This window comes from Adiantum capillus-veneris, chromosome 8 (assembly GCF_014529385.1).
Source record: "Adiantum capillus-veneris isolate H3 chromosome 8, ASM1452938v2, whole genome shotgun sequence".
Taxonomy (NCBI): domain Eukaryota; kingdom Viridiplantae; phylum Streptophyta; class Polypodiopsida; order Polypodiales; family Pteridaceae; genus Adiantum; species Adiantum capillus-veneris.
Window position 1 is genome coordinate 37,009,865 of NC_140938.1, and position 24,821 is coordinate 37,034,685.

Below are 24,821 nucleotides of genomic sequence, written 5' to 3' on the forward strand. Positions count from 1 at the left end.
TTCGATGCCCATGAGCTTATCCTAAGACTGATAAAGGAGAGGTGGTTATCTATATTTCCTCTAGTAATGGCATCAAGGTGCTTTGGCATTGTTATGTTTAATGTGTGGGGTCGGAAATGTTTACACAATGACACACATTCCTTTACCCCAATGCCTTGGAACTTATTCTTTGACCTGTTTGGGAAGCCCACTATACACAACTTTCACACAACATAAAGATCCACAGTAGACCCCAGTGATTAGCAAATTGTGCTATTGTACATTTCGTACCAATGGATGGGAGACACGTAATGAGTTTTCCTAGAATTTTTCTTACTTTGATTATTAATTCAGCTATAAGAATGCGATGATCCATAGCGGCATGGGAGTGCCTGTGACAAACTGCTCACTCTTACAAGAGTGGTACGATTCATACGCAACTGAGATGATTTTTGCATGTACAATTTGAGAGACCAGTGGAATAGCACACTAGACATACTTTCAGAATGGGACCACTATGATCCACTAGTTGAAGGATGTCATGATGGTTATCATAGAGTACACTATGTTAGGACCACTAGAGATATTGAAGGATGGCATAACGGTCATCATAGAGTACACTATATTAAGACCATTAGAGATTATTGATAGCCTTTACAAAAATTTGAACCACAAGAAAAAAAATTACAATGTACAATTGGTTTAATTTATTCATTATTTCTCTCTCTTACCATATTCTCAATTGCCAACCTTATTTTTATTAAGAGATACATTGAGATGGAATAGGATGTATTAACAATAAAAGAATCCAACAATATTAGTGGTTGCAAGGGAGACAAGGTGGATACACTTCTTATGTATGACTAGCGCGCAATCTTTCATTTGTATAGCATCTACATGAGTTAATGGTGTGGTATGGTACTATGGCTTGGACACATGAGTGTCAAAGAATGCAAATTCTTCAATCAAAGAAACTTTACCAAGTTTGAAGAAAGTAGACTTGGAGTTCTATGAGGAAGGTTCTTTTGAAAGCAAAGGAGGCCAAAAAATTTTAAAGTAGGAAGTGAAAGAAAAAAAAAACTTGAATTGATTCATATGGATGTATGGGGTCTTGATAGTGTACCATCCCTTGAGGCTCATGTATTACGTGACATTTATAGATAATGCAACTAGGATGAATGGGTTTATCCAATGAAAAATAAATCTGATGTGTTTTTTATATTACAAAGGTGGATAGAAAATGAGGTAAGTACGAAGCTAAAATACCTTAGATCCAACAATAGAGGAGAGTATTGCATCCAAGCATTTGAAAGCTTTGTGTTAGCAATGGCATTGGAACACAGAAGATAGCACCAAGGACACCTCAACAAAATGTAGTTTTAGACATGATGAACAGAACAATCATGGAGCGTGTATAAAGCATGAGAATACATACAAGTTTAATGCTTAATCTTTGGGTAGAAGCAGTCAGTACATATATCTTCTTGATAAATCGGACACCCTCAACAACATTGGATGGAGGAATTTCAAAAGAGGCGTGGACAAGTAAAAATGTAAACTATGCATGTCTCAAAGTATTTGGATGTGAGTCCTTCATACACATAGCAGAAGTCTAAGGTCTAAGTTAAATGCAAAGTCCAAGGAATGGTTTTTCATTGGCTATGGAGAAGCGGACTTTGGGTATTGCCTATGTGATCCTAAAGATGGTAAAATCTTTAAGAGTACATATGTTTTTATCAATGAGCATAGTATGTATAGAGATTAATTGGAAAGAAAGGATACTAGATCATGGATTTAAACAATGCAAGTCAAATTACTATGTATAAACGGAGAATTTAGAAGATGAAAAATATATCATCCTACTGTTTGATATTAATGACATGCTCATTGCAAGTGCTAACATGGAAGATATAAAGGATCTAAAAGGAGAGTTGTCTAAATCTCTTTCAATGAAAGATTTAGGTGCTGCAAAATGATTACTTGGTATGAAAATATCAAGAGACAGATTGAAGAAGACATTAACACTATCTCAAGAGGATTACATCAAGAAGGTACTAGAAAGGTTTCCAATACAAAATGCAAAATCACTTTCTAGAAGTTTCTAAATCTTTGACTAGTCACTTTAAAACAAACAAAAATATGCATTCAAAGATACAAGAGGAGATATTCTATATGTCTATATGCCATACCGATAGCTTCTCTAATGTATGCTAGAGTCTAGACAAGGTCAGATATTGCACATATAGTGGGAAATCTGAGTAGATTCTTGGAGAATCCAGGTAAAGAACATTGACGAGTTGTGAAATAGATACTTAAGTATCTAAAAGGGGAAACCACAAATGCTTTATGTTTTGGAGCCACTTACATTTGTTTGCAAGGATATGTTGATGCAAATATGGTAGGTGACAAAGATACTCGTAGAAGCACTACAAGCTTTCACCATTGGAGGCACAACAGTAAGTTGGGTTTTAAAGTTATAGAAAGTGGTCTCACAATCTACCATGAAAGTAGAATATATAGCCCTTACAAAGACTAGTGAAAAGATTTTGTGGCTTCACAAATTTTTGGAGGAGCTTGGATATAAACAAGAGAATTGTAGTTTGTACAGTGATAAAGCATATAGACAAAATAATTATATTATGTATAGTTTGTACAGTGATAAAGCATATAGAAGTGATTAAGCATATAAACAAAATAATTATATTATGTACAATAACAAAGCATATAGAAGTGAGGTATCACTTCAAACGTACTCTTTTGAAAGAGCAACAACTAAAGCTTAGAAAGCAGCACACATCACACTTCTACAAACATGTTGACAAAAGTGGTTAACAAGGAGAAATTAAGATTTTGTTCCTCTTCAATTCGTAATTAAGGATAAGAAGCTAGAACAGAACGCAATCACAGGTTTTCTCGAGATTACTCTCCAAGAGGAAGATTGTTAAGTATAGAGCTTGATTTATCCTTGGAATTCTCATTTAAAAAGCACACATTTGTAAGACCCTCGTTATGAGGAGAAGCATCCTGTGTGAGAAAAAAAAATCAGTCGTTGAAAAGAAAAAAATCTATACCTATCAAAACATTTCTTTTCACCAAATTATTTTGACTAGATGATAGCCGAAAAATGGCCGATAGAGGTAGACACATCGCCGATGGCCGATTTTGGGTGGATGCTCAACACATGGACAACTGCTTCTCATGTGAGAGGGCAATCTATAGAGGCTTCCTTGCATCTATAAAAAGAGGCTTCTCCTATACATGATAATTAGAAGTGAGAAGAAGCAATAAGTGTAAAGTAGAGAGAGAATGATGCAATACAACCATTAAAGGTTTCTAAGCTCTTTGTAAATTACTTCAAGTTTGAAGTGTAAAGCCATTGAGTGCCTACTTTTGTGTGGATGTAGCCCACACTTGGGTGAACCACACATCTCTCTCTCTCTCTCTCTCTCATGTATTTTTTATCTCTCTCCATTCAATACACCACTCTAATTGCTACTTATTGATCCTTTAGTCGTAGCAATAATCACCACTAACCATATATGCATATCTATGTCCACTAGAATCAAGAGATTGATGCCGTATCTCTTTGGTGAGTAAAGTGCTAGTACACTAAATGCATATTTTCAGCTATCTGTAGAGTTACTTATGGCTGTGTTAAATATTACTGGCAAAGATCATAGCAAAAAGCTAGCTTTTGTATTTTCATCGTAATTGAGTCCCTTCAATGTGAGCAATATAAACAAACTGTTGAACTCATTCAAATGTGAACTGACACGGCTAGTCTCTTTCATGTTTAAACACAACTTTTTTCATAAGAAACGCTTTTTTAAAGCACTTCTATTATCCCATGCTAAGAATAAAGACTCTCATAAATCCTTCGCATTGGTCTTGTCCATAATAGTGAGAAAACAAGGATTCGCCAAGATGCAAACAAATAGTCGCTCTAGCATGAGCATCAAGCTCCTCTCATTGATCATCAACGTATGCATTCTCTTTGTCCTCTTTCATGGCACTGCAATACCCTTATTAATCAACACATTTAACATGCATTGTTTCCAAATCGTGAAGTTTATAGCATTAGAACTCTTCATGTAATATCCATCTCTCTCAAAAAAACTATCTATAACTACAAAGACCAAATACAAGAGAATCAAACTTTGGATTTATGGCAAATTTTTTTACGAAAATTTCTAGTCTTCTTTACACAGAGAATGCACTTAAGAGTGCCATTGAGCTTAAGTGCATAATGCAATTGCTGTCAATAGTGTATGGGAAACATTGTATCTATATTCAGAGAACATGTAATCCATGTGCCCAAAATGGCTAACAATCTAGAGGAAATTAAGATCTATGATCTCTCAATGAGAACCCAAAAGTGTACATGAGTACCAACAAATGTATATCATAATACAAACCGCTCTCAACATGCATAGAGAGCAAAACACTTTTGTATGCAAAAGCAGCTATCCCTTGTAAATAAACTGCATCTATAAAGCTGTTGCTAAAATCTACGCTTTGATCGAAATGAAGACCTCGGTCAGAACCCCAACACTAACACCATCTATGATGCCAATGCAAAAAGTATTCGAGAAAGCAATCTCTTGAGAGCCTCTATGATAACAAAAAGTACACTTCAAATGCAAGACTACACCATGGTAGCCCTCAAACACACCTTGGCACTCTCTCGTCAACAACAGAGTGTGTTTGTATGCCAAAAGAAGACATAGAGATGTCTATATGAAAAATACTTGGAAGTGATGCCGATGGCATATGATGATTGTTGGAGATAGATAATCGAAGTGATGCTGAGTCAAATCCAATACCAAAATGCCGGCTGAAAACTACCTTCTTCTATGTTACTCAATCGAAGATCCTAAGGGCAAAGACGGTTTTGAAAGGGGGGTAAAATCGCAAGACTCGTATAGGAAATACCCCCGACACGATGAAGAAGTTGCAAAACCAACCGAAACCAAATTCCTACCTAAAACTACACACACACGACACGGATGAAAAATTCAATCTCTCTCTCTCTCTCTCTCTCTCTCTCTCTCTCTCTCTCTCTCTCTCTCTCTCTCTCTCTCTCATGCTTTGAGCTCTTCACAAACCCTCTTCTCTCTACTCTGATCATTGTGTGTTGTCGAGCTCACTTAGAGCTCTAATTCTTTGTACATAACATTAATTTACACAAGCCTTAGTTTGCCGAATAGAGGGAGCTCACAAGGAAAAGCCACTCTATTCTCATACCAGGTGTGAACGTGTGCAAAGCACGCACATGATAAGTGAAAAGGAGAAGAAACACAGTGTGTGGTGGAGCAGTGTGAAAAGGGGTAGACACGTTGTGTGGTGGAGCACCATATGAGAAGAATACTCATCCACTCCATTAATTGTTCTTTTAAACCAATAAATGAATTATATTAGTAATGAGTTAGTGGGTGTCCAACCAACATCAGCTCCATGTACTTCAAACAACCCAATGCGTGCGTAGGTCAAATGGACAATAGTGTTAGGTCATACAAAATAGTAAACAGCATTGGTTATGGTAATCAAGGCTTCACAACACTCAACTTCTCTACCCTAGGCAAAGCTAGACAAAAAACATTCTAGTCATATAAGGAATGCAACAAAACGACGGACAACAAATTAAAAAACACATCTAACTGCCTCCCACCTCCATTAATGTGATGCACACATGGACCCAAAAATGCAAGCACAACACGATCAAAATGTTTTTATAAAAAAAAAAAGTAAAAATGTGTCAAATTTATCAAATTTTGTCTTTGAAAAGGCACATAGAAGATTTGTGAACCCTCTTGTTGACCAATGACGCCTTGTCTCAAAGCTAGCATGCAAGGCTTCCCATGCCCAAATGCTTTGAACCCTATCCACGGTGCAGTACTTTCTTTGCGACACTCACTCTTCAATTACCAGTCAGAGGTTTGTTGCAGAGCTTTTTCTGCCAAAGTTCTCGGGTCCCATTCTTAACACATGAATCTTTGCTAACAAAGCTTGGGATCCCTGCTTACCCATACAAAATTCTGAAGTGATATATTTACACATTTGTAACATACAAAAGGGTACCAATGATGGAGTAGATACACAGATTGCAATAGTAAATTGTGTGTTATATTGATGAAATAGTAGAATGTGTGTTATATCGATGAAAAATGTACAGATTTGGGGTTTTTAAATTAGGCCTTGAACCCATGTAACATTGACGGTTTACATGTAGTGAACACCCTGAGAGAAAAACTTGTAGAAGAGAATAGTGGAAAGTGAGACATATATCTCCGCTCATTCCATGCTAGCAACCTGACTTCATCCTTCATGTGGGAACTTGGTACATGAATGAGGCATATCAAGTACAAGTCTATAACATTGCAGAACTGGAACAAGATATAGCAACACAAAATACGAAAACATCGACTTGTTTTACATCCTTGCAAGACTACATGAATCAGAATGAGTTGTTTATAGATCGACGTCTTCCTTTTGCAATACTTCACAATTGTTCACCATAACAAAAACCTTCTGCTGGAGCACGTGCGTGCACACACAAATGCCTACTCACTACTGTATAGCAATACTCTATTGGATGCAACTGTCTAAAGAGTAAAAAGGTCCAGCCTTATATCTTGACACTCCCACACCAATAGGCACCCTGAACATATATATAAAACAAGCTTCTCCACTCAAAGCCATACTCTGGATTTGAAGCAAGGCATGCAACATGAATGGCCCTCCTGAATTTTGACCTAGAAAGGATCCCTAATACATATTAGAACAAGGAAATAAAAATATTAATTTGCCTGCAGAAACCTCATCTCATAAGCGCTTTGCGCTCATATTTTCATCATTATCAATAAATCATAAATAAGAGAACTGCTTCCATCAAGCAAGTTTGCATGAACGTCGTGCAAAAACCTCATCTCAGAAGCACTTTGTGCTCATATTTTCATCATCAACAACATTGCATGAACTCTCAGAGAATTGCCTCCATGCAAAGTTGGCAACCTTGTGCTGATAGTCCCCCATTTCCAAAACCAAAATGCCAACCACCTGTTTGCACCAGATTGAGAAGACAAAACTGCTCCATTTATAGAGCTCACTTAATTGCCGCCTCGGAATTTAGTGTTGATGAAGTGCTGGTCAAAGACTCAACATTTCTGTGGGCGCGAGAAACATCAAGGCCTCGATCCGGATCTACCTCCGGATCCTCTTTGTGAAGGATACATCTCTACGAGCTTCAGCAGCTTATAAGAGCAGATCCAGACAAAACAGATGGAAGCTTCAATCAAGCCATGTGAACCTTTTTAAGTTAGACCACACTCCACTTTACTTATTTCATAAATAACCACTCGCCAGAACTTGACAACAAAGAGTTCTGCCTCATCTACAAATATATTCTCCAAAAGCTTCAGCAGATGGGTGGGAGTCATGTGCTTTTTTGCACTGGTAATGATGAAATTGACGAGGGTGGCCTCCTCTTCTCCTAAGAACTCAGAAATCTTCTTTGAAACCCAAGGTCTTATTCGTTCATGCAGGCCATGCTGCACAATGTAATGAATTAACTAAAAATCTCTCAATCAATCAATCAATCAATCTCTCTCTCTCTCTCTCTCTCTCTCTCTCTCTCTCTCTCTCTCTCTCTCTCTCTCTCTCTCTCTCTGTGTGTGTGTGTGTGTGTGTGTGTGTGGAAAGGAGGCTCATTTTATTGCTTGAAAATCTTCTAGAACCCCCAACTGGTGCCTATTCTGACAGCAAGTACGTCACCGTTTACGTAGTAGGCCTGTAGACACGGAAAACTGTAAAACAAGATACAACTAGGCGCATGGCCAAACAGAAAAGACTGAAGGTCAAGATGAGGAGTACACCAACTACGGGAGATATCTGATGGAAATGGGGGCCTCACATGGATTGGCCATACTTGCCGTACAACAATTTCCTGCAGCAGCCGGTTTTACTTGCTTCCCAACTGAGCGCCATCCCTTGCATTCACGATTTCACAGTAGGACCCAGACCAGTGGGTGTAGCAGTGGATCATGCTCTCTTGACATTTTCAGTTTCCTTTCAGTACAGTACAGCTCAGATGTCAGGCGGGAGAACACATACCCACTATACGTTTACACTAGAGATTGACTCCGTTTACACAGAGGAGATCTATGGTCGTCTATGTCCAGCAGCCAGGCCAAGACTCTCAGTGGAGGTAATCACCACTTTGCTAACTGAGACACTGCATGCTGCAGCAGCAGAGGCATATGCACCCACACACTCAGCCTTAGCAGAGATGCCATCTTGGGAGCATGCCTCATAACACTTGGTATGACGAGGAATGCAAAGAGACGATAGCATAGTTTCAGAGGGATCTTCTCCTAGGGGTCATCGATCACAGACAGTCTCGGATAGCCTTCCGGCACCTGTGCGACAGAAGAAGCGAGCGTTCCTAGCTCAAATGGAGAGAGATTTATACCAGTTGTTCTTGAGTAGAGACTCAGAAGAGGCATGACGTCTCTTTCATGAGCACTCTCCTCCTCCAGTGACTATCTCCCTTGATGTGTGGGGTCAGTGCAACATCCTTATATACGGTCCCTAGACAGACATCCCTTCCAGATCCTCCTTAGCCATGCCCATCTACGAGTACTTTCTTTACAACTGAGATGGTAAAGACGGCCATTAATAGGATGAAAACAAGGAGGGAATATAATCATGATGGTCTAGTAGCAGAGCACTTTATATATGCTAGAGATATGCTGACAAAGGTTCTTGCAGTTCGGTTCAATAGGGTCATGTGCGAGGGTCTACTTGAGACTTGGAGATTGTCTACTATTGTGCCTATCTTCAAGGCAAGGGATCCTAAGGTGCCTAGAAACTACCATACTATTATGATTCGACACACATTGGCACCGTTGTATGAATCTATCCTTGAGCAATAGTTGCGGGCAGAGAGTGAGGGCATACAGGCAGCCAGACAAGCCGGTTTCAGAGGAGGCTTCTCCACTCTTGATTATATTCTGACAGTCAGAGCCATCATTGAGGAGGGCAAGGCACATGGGAGATGGATCTATTGTAGCTTTGTAGATTTTCGCAAAGTATTTGAAATGGTGCCCAGAGCCCGATTGATGCGCAAACTACAAGAGATAGGAGTGCCCCATAAGTTGATTTGGGGGATCATGACCCTTTACAGATCAGTGATGAGACATGTACGTACTCAAGAGGAGATATCTGACTTAGTTCACTCCACTATTGGAGTGAAACAAGCTGTCCATTGTCTCCTACTCTGTTTGGTATGTATAAAGATGAGTTTTCGGATTACATTGACAGAGAAGGTGACAGAGGTGCCCAGCTAGCAGGGACATGGATTCCATTGTTGTTATGTGCTGATGATATTGTGTTGATCTCTCACTCACCCGAGGGTATGCAACAAAATTTGGATGCATTACATAGGTTTGCAGAGGATAGCGGATTGTCTGTAAACCTTGGTAAAACCAAGGTTAGGGTGTTTAACACCGCATTGCAGTGGATGAGGAGATCAACACCTACATTCACTTATGGTCAGGAGGTCGTGGAGTACACAGATCCATACACCTATCTTACTGGGCCAAGGTTTTCTTTCAGGAGAGCAGTAGAGACTAGATTGACCAGAGCATATAGCCTTGAGAGGATGTGTTCAAAGGTTCAATTCCAGGAACCCGGCAAGCAGGATTCAGGAGAGGTTTCTCCACTCTTGACCAGATTTTGACACTCAGAGCTATTATTGAGGAGGGTAGACACCATGGCAAGAGGATCTATTGTAGCTTTGTGGATTTCGGCAAAGCTTTTGACACAATGCCGAGAGCCAGACTTATACGTAGACTACAGGACAAGGGTGTGCCTATAGAGCTGATATGGGGTATTTTGGCTTTATACAGGACAGTGATGGGGTGGGTACGCACTACTGAGGGAATGTCTGACATGGTCCACTACACTATTGGAGTGAAGCAGGATGGCCCCTATCTCCGACTCTTTTTGGGATGTATGTGGATGAGTTTTCAGACTATGTAGAGCGTCAGGGAGACAAAGGGGCTCAGCTAGCAGGGACATGAATTCTGTTGTTACTATATCTGCTGATATTGTGTTGATTTCTGACTCTCCACAGGGGGTGCAACGTCATTTAGATGCTTTGCATACATTTGTTCGTGATAGTGGATTGTCTGTCAACCTTGGGAAAACCAAGGTTATGGTGTTCAACACCACACCATAGTGGGTCAGGAGGTCAGCACCCACATTTACGTATGGCTAGGAGACTGTGGAGTACACAGATGCATATACCTATCTTGGGGTAGTTTTCGGTGGACCGGTATTTTAAATGGGGAGAGCATCAGAGAACAGACTGACCAGAGCATGGGTAGCCTTGGGAGGAATGGAGAGGATGTGTTCGCAGGTTCAGTTTCAGGAACCGCGAACAAAGCTCTGGCTTTTTGACACTATAGTGACTTCAGGTATTCTCTACGGAGTTCAGGTACGGGGACCCTCAGTAGACCATCATGGGAGATCTGGCAACACAGATGGATGGAGATATATGGAGAGGCCTTTGGTCTCTATGATCGCTCGGATGATTCGAGCTAAGGCCTCAGTGCCGCATGAGATTATCCGACCCGAGCTAGTCCCCCCCCCCCCCCCCCCCCCTCGTGGTTGAGGCATTGACTAGATCAGTACCCTTTATACACAGTTTATGGGATCTCCCCACGGACAGATATGCTCGGCTTGCCCAGGAGTCATCGCGACAACTAGCGCTACAAGGCAATACAAGTATGGACAGATGACTGCATGGTTTCAGTCACATGGTTTCAGCATGGATAGATTGCCTCCATTTCAATACTTCCTGGATGCACCCTCCATGTCTCTCACACAGACAGAGATCACCAAACCCATACGCCAGGATCTTATTCGGCTAGATACCAGGAGCACACGGATACAGCCGACACAGGAGTTGGGCACGAAGATGGCCTTCTACAGAGAGTATCTTCTCCAACTGACGGAGGATGGTTTTGTGACTAGGCCTGCATACATGGATACGCACTTATCTCATGGGATACGATGTGCTATTGGGCAGATACGCACATCCTCACATCAGCTCCAGATCGAGACTAGCCAATTTCGAGGGTACCAGCAGGGGCCAGGATATGTCACTTAGAGCCAGAGACAGAGTTGCACTACACATGTCATTGCCTAGCGTACTATGAGATACGCGGCAACTTCCACTGTCTGTTCAGAGAGGGTTTCGGACCATTTTCTAGAGTCATGAGATACGAGGATCAGAGATGTCTCAGATTGTTCCTACTAGAGCTACGCAGACTTAGGGAGAGCTTGTTGAGGACATCAGGGGAGAGACAGTCTAAGAGACGAATCACAGATTTCTTTACTCCAGCCAAGGGAGAGCCAGAGGAGCAGTCATCATAGCAGATCTCACAGCCCACCCACACAAGAGGTACGTTGATTGACCGAGCGATTGAGGTGGGCAAATCCAGACGCACACGACCTCGAGGAGTCTCCCACCATCGACAAAGGCTGCAGCAGAAGATACAGATCACTCTAGCTCGACATGCAAGACGCCCAACCAGAGTATTGACCATGGATGTTGATGAGATTCGACAGCGACCAATCCCCCCCCACATCTTGTTTCAATTCCGAATCAGCTTCATATTCATTTCCTTAGTGTTTTAGTGTTAGTTCTTTGTATCAGATTCACCAATTGTAACTTCATGGTCTCATTGGTCATTTTGGCCTTTCGAAGACGTTAATATAACATTTCATTTCATCTCTCTCTCTCTCTCTCTCTCTCTCTCTCTCTCTCTCTCTCTCTCTCTCTCTCTCTCTCTCTCTCTCTCTCTCTCTCTCTCTCTCTCTCTCTCTCTCTCTCTCTCTCTCTCTCTCTCAGTCATAGATTGACTTCTGACACCTAGTGTGGCGGAAGAAGAGGGCATTTTTGGCTAGACTAGAGCAGGACATATACCAGCTATTCTTGAGTCAGGACTCACGTGAGGCATGGCGGCTCTTTCATGAGCACCCCCCCCCCCCCCCCCCCTGCCATTACCTCTACAGAGGCCTGGGGCCAGTACGCTTCATCTTTGTACACAGTTCCTGGACAGACGCCCCTTCCCGAACCTCCCAATCCATGCCCACACGCATGTGCTTTTTTCACCCCGCTGAGATGGTGAAGAAGACCATTGATAGGATGAGGAGTGGGAGAGAATATGATCATGATGGCTTAGTCGCTGAGCATTTCATGCATGCCAGAGATCTACTAGCAGAGCTTCTAGCAGTTATGTTTAACCGTGCCATGTGTGAAGGCTTGCCTGATACTTGGAGCCTATCTACGATTGTACCTATCTTCAAGTCAGGAGACCCTATGGAGTATGGGAATTATCGCACTATCATGATTGGACACACATTGGCACGGTTGTATGCATCCATTCTTGAGCAGCAGCTCAGTAGATGGACAGAGAGGGAGAGGATACGTGCAGCCAGGCAGGCAAGGTTTAGGAGAGGCTTTTCTACTCTTGACATATCTTGACGCTCAGAACCATCATTGAGGAGGGCAGATCACATGGGAGATGGATCTATTGTAGCTTTGTGGACTTCCACAAAGCATCTGACATAGTACCCAGAGCCAGATCGATGCACAGACTACAGGAGATGGGACCCACAGCTCATTTGGGGGATCATGGCATTACACAGGTCAGTAGTGGGGCATGTACGCACCTCAAAGGGTCTATCTACACCGGTTCACTCCACTATTGAGGTGAAGCAGGCTGCCTGCTATCTCCTACTCTATTCTGTATGTATGTGGATGAGGTTTTTGACTACATTGAGAGCGATGGTGATAGAGTTGCACAGCTGGCAGGGACATGGATTCCACTATTGTTACATGCTGATGATATTGTGTTGATCTCTGACTCTCCGGAGGGGATGCAACGTCACTTGGATGCTTTGCATAGGTTTGCCCACGAAATTGGTTTGTCTGTCAACCTTGGTAAAACCAAGGTTATGATGTTAAATACCACCCCACAGTGGACACGAGGTCAGCACCTACATTCACATACGACCAGCAAACCGTGGGTGTATAGAGATGCTTACACTTACCTTGGAGTGGTTTTTAGCGGACGAGCATTTTCATTGAGGAGAGCAGCAAAGACCAGATTGACTAGAGCCACATGCAGCATTGGGTAGATTGGAGAGGATGTGTTCGCAGGTTCAGTTTCAGGAGCCTCGAACGAAGCTCTGGCTCTTTGACACTTTGGTGGCTTCTGCATTGCTCTATGGAGCTGAGATATGGGGACCTTCATTGGATCATCACGGGAGGTCGGGTCGCACTGATGGATGGGGGGACATGGAGAAACCTCTTGTCTCTATGATCTCGCGGCTCATTAGAGCCAAGGCTTCAATACCACATGCCATTATCCGAGCAGAGCTAGCGGCCCCCCCACTAGTGGTTGAGGCGCTCACCAGATCAGTCTCCTTCATACACCGCATGTGGGAACTTCCCAGAGATAGATATGCCCGCCTTGCACTTGAGCCCTCTCGACAATTAGCCGTGCAGGGAGATACATCGTGCTGGTATGGGGAGATGACATCATGGTTTCAGGCGCATGGGTTCAACATAGACAGGTTGCCACCCTTCGAGTACTTACTGGATGCACCATCTCTCACTCTTACAACACAGTCCGACATCACCAGGCTCATCCGCCAGGACTTGACTCAGCTAGACATTTGGAGGACATGGATACAACCAGCACAGGAGCTGGGCACGAAGATGGCTTTCTACAGAGAGCATCTTTTCCAGCTTACGAAGGACGGTTTTGTGACGAGACCAAGATACATGGACACCCACCTGTCTCATGGGATACGATGTGCTATTGGCCAGATACGCACATCTTCACACCAGGTGCGGATTGAGACTGGGAGATACAACGGAGTATTAACAAAGGCCAAGACACGCCCCTTGTGGGACATGGAGCCTGAGACGGAGTTGCACTACACATGCCGCTGCCCCGTCTACTACGAGATAGAAGGCCGCTTCCATTGCTTGTTTAGAGAGGGTTTTGGACCACTCTCCAGAGTCATGGGATACAACGATCAGAGATGCCTCGGTTTGTTCTTGCTCGAGCCTGCAGACACAAAGATGGCCTGATGAGAGGAGAGGCTAGCCAGTCTCAGAGACGGATCACAGATTTCTTTAGAGCAGACACTAGACAGCCGGAGGAGCTACTCTCACAGCAGAGCTCACATTTGTCTCGCACCACAGGCACACTAATTGACCGAGCGATTGAGCTGGGGAGATCCAGACGCCCACAACTGCGGAGGACTACACAGCATCGACGGAGGCTGCATCAGAAGATCCGGATCACTTTGGCCAGGCATGCATGACGCCCGGTCAGACTACTGACCACGGAGAAGATTGATGAGATCCGCCAGAGATCGATGCTGGATCTCCTGTGATTTAGCTATTTAGCTATCCCAGCCAACTGCTTACTTTGCTTAGTTCACATCCAACAGCTTAGGATTCCATAGTATTTTTGTTTTGTTATGTTGTTATTTTGTTACTCTGACGTTGTATCAGATCCACCACATTGTAACTTGCTGGTCTCATAGGTCACTTTGGCCTTTTGAAGACGTTAATATAACATTTCATTTCATTTTCATTTCTCTCTCTCTCTCTCTCGCTCGCTCGCTCGCTCGCTCGCCAAAATGCTGATTTCTCTGAGGGCAAATACATGACTGATATACAAAGAAGGCCCAAGGGCAACATCTATCAAACCATATACAACTAGCTACAAGGGCATACACAAAAACTCCATGAAATGAAAGGCCAAGGGGAAAACCTCTCCGAAACAGAGTAAAAAGTGCTCTAGCCATCTAAGGAAGAGAGAGCATGACAGCTGCCTCTGAAACATGGGCACTTCCCACCGATAGTGCTCTCAGCAACTATACTCCAAAATCCCAAAACCGACAAAGCCATCAGCGAACGCCCACCAACTAGGACCATCTGCAACCATGGTCTGAGGAGACACAGAAGAGTGGTAACAGTCGATGACGAAGATGACAGATAAGAAGCAACTAGCATCACCAAAAAATCTACCCAGGGGAGTCGGGGAAATCAAGAGGGAAAACCATCAGGAGCACTAAACTCAAGCTACTGAGGTCTCTGCCACTGTAGAGGACAGTCCACTTGCTGAAGGTGGCTCCTGTAATCCAAAATTGGGGAGACTTGGGGCCCGCCAAAAGACGTCAATCAGCAGAAAACCTGGTAGAGAGGGACGAGCCAGCAAGCTCAAGCACACCCTAACAGCCCACCGCACAACACCAAAAGAAAACAAGTGGGTAAAAACCAAACGCAGCAGAAACAAAGAAAAGATCAAAAACCAGAAATCCAAAAAGAAGACCAAAACATGCATTCAAACCAAGCTTCACACACCCATCCCAAACACACACACACACACCCAGAAGCAACATCCAAAGCATGAAAACTAAAAGAAACTAAACAAACAGTGCAAATCAACAAGTTCCATGCACCCACACACCACGCGCACAAGAGCAAGGTTGAAAGCATAGAATATACCAAAATATACGCCAAAACCAAGCCAACAAGGAAAAGAAAACCAAAATAAACCAAAAACAGATCGAGCATAAAAAGAAGAAATGCAAGCAAGCACCATAGCAAAAGCTAGCAGCCACAAAGGCAGCACAGTCGAGGGCATCAGCAAAAGCGCAAGACACCTTGTCCGCAGTCAGTTACTGCAGCTGGCGTCAGTGACAACAGCAAAGTGAGTGTGGCGAAGTGAATGCGGCTAAAACTACGGAAAGCTTGCGCCCATGCTTATCTGTCTAGCACTCGTTTTGGACTGCCATGTGCAAGGCCTTACATTTTGAACCAAAACTAGTTAATCTAGTGGCGGCTTGTGATTGGTATTCCAATATCTTGAAAATAATCCTTATTAGATATTTTCCAAAGATGGACTATTGGGCTTTCTAACTTGGTTTTGGTTTAATGAGCACACCTCTCTCTCTCTCTCTCTCTCTCTCTCTCTCTCTCTCTCTCTCTCTCTCTCTCTCTAAAATATAGGTTTAAATAAAAGACAAGGAATTGTTGATATAAGGAGGACCCCTCATAGACCCACTAATGGCGCTTTGGAGGGCCTTCTAGCTGCCATAACTGTGCCCCATACACTACACATCAGAGCACTTAACTGTCACAAAGGAGCATGATGGCAGCATTACCGACACAGAGCAACAATTTTTGCACTGGGGAGTGCTTCAACCACCCCCCACACTATTGAAACGCTTTTATGACTACTTGTAGGCAGTTCCACTACCTGCTGTCTGTAGGTGCTGGTTCTGGGTTTCCAAAGGGCCCTCTCATCTCTCTCGAATAACTGATTCATTGGCATATATTTGAAGCTTGATCAGTGAGTGCCTTTCTTTCTCTCCGTCTCTCAACAACTTGCACAGGGAGTCACAAACAAAATACAAGTCTTTTTCTTCCGTAATGATTAATTGATTAAATCAAATCAAAGAAAAAAGAAAAGTAGGTAGTTTGGCCTACTTTGAGACATCTACCCTTTCAACTATCAAACACATTCAAGACATGTAAGTTGTACGTATAGCATGTGGCCATGGTAAAGCTTGTTCTTTGCAAATGACACGTCCATCTACCAGCAAGAAACCCACCAGAGCAGCAATCCGCGAAGGCGTTTGATGTGACCTATGACCCCCAATTGGGAATCAAAAAGAAAAGCATTGTGCATAGACCATATGTGTGAAAGACCTTTCTCTCTCTTTCTCTCTCTCTCTCTCTCTCTCTCTCTCTCTCTCTCTCTCTCATGCTTTGAGCTCTTCACAAGCCCTCTTCTCTCTACTCTGATCATTGTCGCTCTAATTCTTTGTACATAACATTAATTTACACAAGCCTTAGTTTGCCGAATAGAGGGAGCTCACGAGGATGCAATAAGGAGAAAAGCCACTATCACCATAGCTCTCATACCAGGTGTGAGCGCGTGCAAAGCACGCACATGATAAGTGAAAAGGAGAAGAAACACAGTGTGTGGTGGAGCAGTGTGAAAAGGGGTAGACACATTGTGTGGTGGAGCACCGTATGAGAAGAATACTCATCCACTCCATTAATTGTTCTTTTAAACCAATAAATGAATTATATTAGTAATGAGTTAGTGGGTGTCCAACCAACATCAGCTCCATGTACTTCAAACAACCCAATGCGTGCGTAGGTCAAATGGACAATAGTGTTAGGTCATACAAAATAGTAAACAGCATTGGTTATGGTAATCAAGGCTTCACAACACTCAGCTTCTCTACCCTAGGCAAAGCTAGACAAAAAACATTCTAGTCATATAAGGAATGCAACAAAACGACGGACAACAAATTAAAAAACACATCTAACTGCCTCCCACCTCCATTAATGTGATGCACACATGGACCCAACAGGATGCAAGCACAACACGATCAAAATGTTTTTATAAAAAAAAAAAAGTAAAAATGCGTCAAATTTATCAAATTTTGTCTTTGAAACGGCACATAGAAGATTTGTGAACCCTCTTGTTGACCAATGACGCCTTGTCTCAAAGCTAGCATGCAAGGCTTCCCATGCCCAAATGCTTTGAACCCTATCCACGGTGCAGTACTTTCTTTGGGACACTCACTCTTCAATTACCAGTCAGAGGTTTGTTGCAGAGCTTTTTCTGCCAAAGTTCTCGGGTCCCATTCTTAACACATGAATCTTTGCTAACAAAGCTTGGGATCCCTGCTTACCCAAACAAAATTCTGAAGTGATATATTTACACATTTGTAACATACAAAAGGGTACCAATGATGGAGTAGATACACAGATTGCAATAGTAAATTGTGTGTTATATTGATGAAATAGTAGAATGTGTGTTATATCGATGAAAAATGTAGAGATTTGGGGTTTTTAAATTAGGCCTTGAACCCATGTAACATTGACGGTTTACATGTAGTGAACACCCTGAGAGAAAAACTTGTAGAAGAGAATAGTGGAAAGTGAGACATATATCTCCGCTCATTCCATGCTAGCAACCTGACTTCATCTTTCATGTGGGAAGTTGGTACATGAATGAGGCATATCAAGTACAAGTCTATAACATTGCAGAACTGGAACAAGATATAGCAACACAAAATACGAAAACATCGACTTGTTTTACATCCTTGCAAGACTACATGAATCAGAATGAGTTGTTTATAGATTGACGTCTTCCTTTTGCAAGACTTCACAATTGTTCACCATAACAAAAACCTTCTGCTGGAGCACGTGCATGCACACACAAATGCCTACTCACTACTGTATAGCAATACTCTATTGGATGCAACTGTCTAAAGAGTAAAAAGGTCCAGCCTTATATCTTGACACTCCCACACCAATAGGCACCCTGAACATATATATAAAACAAGCTTCTCCACTCAAAGCCATACTCTGGATTTGAAGCAAGGCATGCAACATGAGTGGCCCTCGTGAATTTTGACCTAGAAAGGATCCCTAATACATATTAGAACAAGGAAATAAAAATATTAATTTGCCTGCAGAAACCTCATCTCATAAGCGCTTTGCGCTCATATTTTCATCATCATCAATAAAGCATAAATAAGAGAAGTGCTTCCATCAAGCAAGTTTGCATGAACGTCGTGCAAAAACCTCATCTCAGAAGCAAGAAGACTAAGGAATTTAAAGGGGATGGACAATCAATAAAAGTTGAATCTTTTCTGGATTCCAAGATGCTCCGAGGGCTTTGGCCTTCAGTCAGTAGTTTGACATAGCCTTCTCTGGAGGGCATTACTTAGAGCACTCCAAGATCAGGAGGGCTGCATCTTTTCTAAACAAAAATGCTTGAACATGGTGGCCCACTCTTCTTCTGAGGAAAGAAGCTCCATTCAAGTGGTTGAAATTCAAATTGCTGGCTTTATTTCTTCTTGGCTGATCAGAGAGTATGAATGGGATGTAAGAATCTCTTGGAACCATCTTCGGATGACCAAGGGAGATTCTTTGGATGCTTATTGCGACAGGTTTTGGGACTCTTTTCTATCGACCTCTTCATTTAAGAAGGTCACCTTTAAGGAACAAATTGAGTGGTTTTGTTGTGGACTCCCTATAGGGATCCAAGATTATTGCCTTGAACAAAAGTCGAACTCTTTTCAAGAAATAATGGGTCATGCAAAATGGGGTTTCTTGATGCATTCATGGAATTTGACTTACCCCACTGATGAAATCTTAACTCAAAGGACCAGACAAACCTCCAACAATGAAAGTACAAAGAAAAAGAGTCCCCGGGAAAATAAAGATACACTACCCCGACTAACTCTTAGAGAAGGGGCTAACTATCTCAAAGAGGGGAAGTGTTTTGGTTGCGGGGAACAAGGGCACATCTCTGCAAAGTGCCCCAAAAAGGCACAATAAGAACAGAATGAAGATAGACCAGAGAGTTCTATAGCAGCAAAGGAAAGTGGCACAAAAGGCAAGATGAAAGCAGGGCTGGTACCGGATTGCATGGGAACCGGTGACTCAAGCCAGATAGATGAAAGTACAGAACTTTGTCGAGCTTGGTGCAAAGTGAAAGATTAGGAAGCCCTTATCTTTTTTGATGGAGGATCCAAGGCCAACGAGCCACCAGTAAAGGTAGTTCTAGCGGCGCCCGGACAGGATATAACCATTACGCCTCTCATTGGCAAACTTTGTTTGCATTGTCAAGGGTATTTAGGGCATGAGGACTTTTACATTGTGCCTTTGGAAGGGTCTGACATGCTCCTAGGAGTCCCTTCATACCATAACAACAACACTGGTACAGCTGAGTTATGTCGGTCCAGAATAATGGCTATAGCCTCGATATGGAATCATGCACATACAGGTCAATGCGGGGGAGTCGGTGCCAGATGCGGATAGCCGCAAGCTTGATCATGATGTGTATGCCAGATGTGGCAATTAGCAGGTCAAGTATCGATTTTTGGTCGCTAATGGTCCAAGCGCTTGCAGATGCATGAACATGGTCTTCAGCTCCTCTATGGTTCGACCATTGGCTTGTCACTTGAAGGTTTTTGCAGATCCATTTCACGATTAAATCTAGGACGAGTCCATCTACCATGATTACATTGAGGGTCGAGCTTCCTAGCAAGTTTGAAGCGGCACGGCCATGACGTTCACCATTTTTTGGCAGAAATATCCTCGGCCGAGAATCATTGCGGTGGTTGGCTTTTGCTAGGGACGGAATCATGACCATGCACGAGCCTGTGGTTTGGGCAAGGGAATGCCGAGCTTGACATGACATCAATTTCTTCGCATGGGAATGCTTGCCAAGTTGGAGAGTTTTTTTTTTTTAAGGAAAAAAAAAAAGCTTTTTCTCAAATTTTGGTGGGCATGCAGTAACGAGCAAGGGCAGGACTCAGGAGGAAAGTCACCAGGACTGCATGGGGTTGAGGTCGCTATCTGGAGTAGCCGAGGGAGAAAGTAACGCCATCTGGGTGCCATCAGCTTGCATGAACAAGGGGGAGCGGCCACTTGCAGAAAAGGGAGGAGCTCCTGAGGAGGAAAAGGGACGGGCTGCATGGCACGTAAAAGGAGGGCCGCCATTGCATGCATCGGGTGCAGATCCATGAGGCCATAAGGTTGAGAGGCCGTGACCAAGGGAGGCTAGGACCGGCTCGGGACCAAAAAAAAGGTCGCCTTCCAGAGGTGGCAGGCTGGCAGAAGCCGAGAGGCTGTGCAGGGAGAAGGAGGGGCAGCAGCCCATTGGAGGGCGCTGTTGCAGTCAAGCCAGGTCGTGATCAAGAGGGGCCGCCATCTGTGAAGGGCGGGGAAGCATCCAGTCGGAGGAGGAGGTATAGGACAGGAAGGGCCGCCAGGGGCTGGTCTTGGAAGGCGAAGAGGTGCCACAGCCAGAAGTGGCGCCACTCGAAAAGGCCGTCAATTGCAGGGCAAGGGTAGCCAGGAGGGTGAACGTGGAGAGTTGCAGAAGGAGGGGCCGAGGAGTGGCACCAATTGCATGGCAAGGTGGGTTCGGCCCTGAGCGAGAGGAAGGCAGCCAGGGGCTGAGGGAAACCGGATGCAGTTCATGAAGAAGGGGACACTATCTGCAGGGGGTGAGGAAAGGCCTGAGGGCGGCAGTCTTTGGAGAGCTTGAGGAAGGGCCGCCATTGCAGGAGAAGAGGGTCGGGGGCTGGTCATATGATGAGGATGGCCGAGGGATGCCAAGCACGTGTATGGATTGAAGGCTATGAGCAAAGGTTATCGTCGAGCATGGTGGATCGTGAACAGAGGTTGTGTGCGGTGCCTGAAAGAGGTAATTCACAAGTGAAGGCTTCAAGATATCATGCCTCAGCACTAGAGGATGTTCAACACCGTTCCATCATTGCATGTGTTCCTCTGAAGGATCTGAACATGACATGGTTTTTTTGTTTGCTCTGCTCAAAAATATGTATCTAGAGTCTCTTCGACTTGAGTGTCCAATGGTGTTTCATGAATGTGAATGGCAGATGTGCGACAACATTATGTGTGCAAGAGGATATCCACTAGCTTGTAGCCAAACGTATCATATGTGTCAATAATCTTAGGGTGCTCAAGGTTATTGAGATTGCTCTCCTTTCAATAAGGGTGCTCCCAAGAGGGTGATGTCATGTGGACATTCTTGGTGGTTGATTGAATGCGGGCTAGGTTGTCTGAGTCTGGGAGTATGCAGTAGTCGTTTGCAGATTGTGCGATTCTGTGTGGGTAGGGGTGCAGACTATTACTTTGGGCTATAGAGAGGCAGTGTATTGTGTGCAGGGTGTTGTTCCCTTTTCCCCCATCCCAACGCCATGGTCGACTATCAGGCCAAGAAAATGTCTTTGACAAATGAAAAGGGGGGGAAAATTGTACTAGATGTAAAATTGAAGGGCAAGTCCATCCCTATTGAATCGGCTTTTTCCATTTCAAAATTAATGAAATCCACTGTTTTTGTTTACTCAATCTATTTGAAAGAGTTGAATGACGAACACAACAAAGACATGTTTGAACTTGACAAAGAATACCAAGATTTTCTCCACACATGTTGATTGTTTCTCTAAAGGCCTTCCAAGCAAGTTATCCCCATCTCTTCTTGAGAATCATACTATTGATTTGATTCCTGGAAGCACACCACCGAAGCGGCCACCTTATCGTGTTAACTGAGCCCACAATGAAGAAATCATGAATCAAGTGAAAGACCTTCTTGAAAAGGGTCTTATCCAATAAATTATTTCACCCTACTGCTCTCCGGTTTTGTTGGTATTAAATAAATATGGATCTTGGAGAATGTGCATTAATGATTATAGATCTCTCAATAAAATCACTATCAAGAATAGATTTCCGATTCCAAGGATTGATGATATTCTTGACCGACTTCAGGGATCCTCTTGTTTCAACAGGATTGATTTGAAAAGCGGATATCATCACATTAGAATTTCTCTGGGAGGTGTTTACAAGACAACCTTTCAAACAAGCTTTGGTTCATAAGAATTTTTGGTGATGCCTTTTGGACTTATTAATGCTCTAACGAATTTCAACCGAATGATGGATATGATTTTTGGAGAGCATCGATCTTTTGTTGGTACTTTGTTTGATGATATTATAGTTTTCTCCAGGGATGAAGTAGAACATTGACAACATTTGCTACAGGTCTTTCAGGCATTGCGTGATCACATATTAGTTATCAATGCCAAAAAAAAGTGAATTTTTCTTGTCGGAAATACACTTTCTAGGACACATCGTCTCAGCAGCAGGAGTACAGATGGACCTGGCCAAGATTGAGACTATCCGCGATTGGTGAGATTTGGAAGTTTGCAGAGGTAGCTTCCCCTTTGCACATTTTGACTCAGAAAGGAGTCCCTTTCTCGTGGGGATCGACAAAGGTGACTGCCTTCAGACACTTAAGGAAAAACTGACTACTGGACCAGTGTTGGCTTTGCCAGACTTGCAAAAGCCATTCGAAGTTTATTGTGATTGAGTGCCATTGACCACCTTTTACGGGTCACCCCGGCATTGACACCACCTTGAAAGGTGTGGAGCGTTATTTATTTTGGTCAAAACTCAAGAAGGGTGTGGACGAGTTTGTTCGCAATTTTCTAGTATGTCAAAAGGTGAAGTTTGACAGGCATAAGCCACAGGGATTACTACAAGCCTTTACCCATTCCCACCCGCCCTGGGAAAGTATTGCAATGGATTTCATCTTTGATCTCTCGAAGACACATAGTGGGCACGATGGCATTGGGATTGTCATTAACAAATTTAAAAAGCACTAAGGACAAGATTTTTGAAGCAGTACACGAGGGACTTAAACATTGCTTTTGCCAAGGTTCGAGAGGCTTTAGCAAAATCTCAATAACGACATAAGAAGGTAGTAGATCCACATCGACGAGATTTGAAATTAAAGGAAGACGATTGGGTGCTCTTATGTTTTGAGAAATCACGCCTAAGAAAACAAAACGGAAAGGAGTGGCTTTTTCCAAAGCTCAACTTGAGGTATTATGGCCCTTTCAAGATTAAACAAAATATAAATGATGTCTCCTTTTGACTCAAGCTACCCGATACTTGGAAGTTTCACAATGCATACATGTGAGTCTCTTGAAGCCTTTTTAAGGTGATGTGCCAATTGATGGGGAGCCTAATGAGCAAATTGAAGTGGAGAGGAAAGCAAGAAGATACTCATTCTAGAGAAGATCTTGGCACACAAGGAAAGAAAGACGAAAGGTAAAGTGATTCGGTGGTTCTTGGTTAAATTCAAGAACTTGATGTGGCACCTGTACGGAACCCCGTGATTTGCATTGGCCTACTGACATGGCAGAATGTATGGAACTCCACCTTTTGTGTTGGTGCTGAGGTGGCATGGCTGTACAAATTTTTGCAATTGGCGTTGATTGCTAGTCCTGGCAGATTTTAGCCAAAGATGCTTTTGAGCCAAATTGCTTTAAGTTTAATGCTAGTCCTACTGACATGGCAGAATGTATGGAACTCCACCTTTTGTGTTGGTGCTGAGATGGCATGGCTGTACAAATTTTTGCAATTGGCGCTGATTGCTAGTCCTGGCAGATTTTAGTCAAAGATGCTTTTGAGCCAAACTGCTTTAAGTTTAATGCTAGTCCTACTGACATGGCAGAATGTATGGAACTTTGTGTTGGTGCTGAGGTGGCATGGTTGTACAAATTTTTGCAATTGGCGTTGATTGCTAGTCTTGGCAGATTTTAGCCAAAGATGCTTTTGAGCCAAACTGCTTTAAGTTTAATGCTTTTGGGGCTCTGCTTTTAGCATCCCTTGTAACCTTTAAATTAAACCCAAGGGGGCTCACTCTGCAGAGCATCTAGACGCAGAGTTTGAGAGCGAGCACCTACAGGCCGGTTGTACTTTGCTCAAAGATTAATATAAAAAGAAATGTCAAAAGGGGCACCAGTCTCTGGGGCCAATATCTCTTGACACGAACTATGACGGGCCGTGTCGACTCTCTCTTAAATTTGTGAAGTTTTTTGAAGCGAATCTCTGTTGTGTCGCGGTAGAATCCTCACTTGGGGTGTCCAAGTTTGTTACACTCAATGAGAAACAATTTCATATGAGACAGTCCCAGAAAGATTCGGAGCAATTTGGGAGATACGTGCCAATGAAAATGGCCAAAATTTTAGGACTAAAAAGGTTCTCTAATTTTTATTGGGAGATAATTTTTAGTACCTTTTTTGTGTTCATGTAAATAAGGTCTCTTTTCGGGTCTATTTTTTTCCACTTTGTTAAAGACAGAAGTTCGGTGATAAAAATAGCCTAATAAGGTCTCTTTTTGGGTCTTTTTTTT